At 33.7% G+C, this 1,451-nt stretch overlaps 1 pseudogene; it reads left to right on the forward strand.

Annotated features, from left to right (window-relative positions):
• The first annotated feature begins 221 nt into the window (after positions 1-221).
• On the forward strand, positions 222-900 carry LOC141541410 (large ribosomal subunit protein uL30-like; annotated as a pseudogene).
• The last annotated feature ends 551 nt before the right edge of the window (positions 901-1,451 follow it).

Raw genomic sequence — 1,451 nt, forward strand, 5'->3', positions numbered from 1 at the left:
GTAGAAATAGTTTCAATTTCTTCATCTGAAAATTGTCTGTTCGTATCCTTTGACCATTTATCAATTGGAGAATGGCTTGATTTCTTATAAATCAGAGTCAATTATCTATATATTTTGAGACCTTTATCAGAACCTTTGACTGTAAAAATGTTTTCCCAGATCTTTTTCCCAGATCTGGAATCATGGCAGGCTCAGAAGAAAAGAATCCCTTCTGAAAAAAATGAAAAGCTTTTGCAATACTGAAGGCCATTTGCCTAAAGAAGAAGATGGCTATAAAAAAGCTCCATAAAATGTGGAGAAAAGTTACCTATGAAAAAGCTAAAGCTTATCATAAGGAGTACAGATGGATGTATAGAAGCGAAATCCAGCTGGGTAGAATGACACTCAAAACCGTCTGTATGTACTTGCTGAATGAACCCAAGTTAGCATTTATGATCAGAATCAGAGGTATCAATGGTGTTAGCCCAAAGGTCCAAAAAGTATTGTAGCTTCTTCACCAAATCTTCAATGGAACTTTTGTTAAGCTTAATAAGGCTTCAATTAACATGCTAAGGATTGTGGAGCCATACATTGCATAGGGTTACCCAAAAGCTGAAGTCTGTGAATGACTTGATTTACAAACGTGCTCATGGCAAGATCAAGAAATAAAGAATTGCCTTGACTGATAATGACCTTAATGCAAAATATCTTGATAAATATGGAATTATCTTCATGGAGGACTTGATTAATGAGATCTACACTGTTGCCAAGTACTTCAAAGTTGCTAACAACTTTTTGTGACCCTTTAAATTGTTTTCTCCATGAAGTGGAATGAAGAAAAAGACTACACATTTTGTGGAGGGGAGAGATGTTGGTAACAGGGAAGACCAGATCAACAGGTTCATTAGAAGAATGAACTAAAGATTTCTAGCATGATTATTTTTCTAATGGTCTGTTAATAAAAATGTCTCTGATAAAAAAAAAAGGTTTCCCTGTTCATTGTATCCCTTCTAATCGTATATGCCTTAGTTTTGTTTGTACAAAAAATTTTTATTTTGATATAATCAAAATTTTCTATTTTGTGATCAATAATGATCTCTAGTTCTTCTTTAGTCACAAATTCCTTTCTCTTCCAAAGGTATGAGAGGTAAACATTTCTATGTTCTTCTAATTTATTTATAATCTTGTTCTTTATTCCTAGATCATGAACCCATTTTGACCTTAGCTTGGTGTACAGTGTTAAGTGTGGGTCAGTGCCTAGTTTCTGCCATACTAATTTCCAATTTTCCCAGCAGTTTTTGTCAAATAGTGAATTCTTGTCCCAAAAGCTGGGGAGGTTGGATTTGTCAAACACTAGATTATTAAAATTATTGACTATTTTGTCCTATTAATCTAACCTACTCTATTGATCAATGAGTCTATTTCTTAGCCAATACCTAATGGTTTTGGTGACCACTGCTTTATAATATCAT

Source organism: Sminthopsis crassicaudata, chromosome 4 (genome assembly GCF_048593235.1).
Source record: "Sminthopsis crassicaudata isolate SCR6 chromosome 4, ASM4859323v1, whole genome shotgun sequence".
NCBI classification, from domain to species: Eukaryota; Metazoa; Chordata; class Mammalia; order Dasyuromorphia; family Dasyuridae; genus Sminthopsis; species Sminthopsis crassicaudata.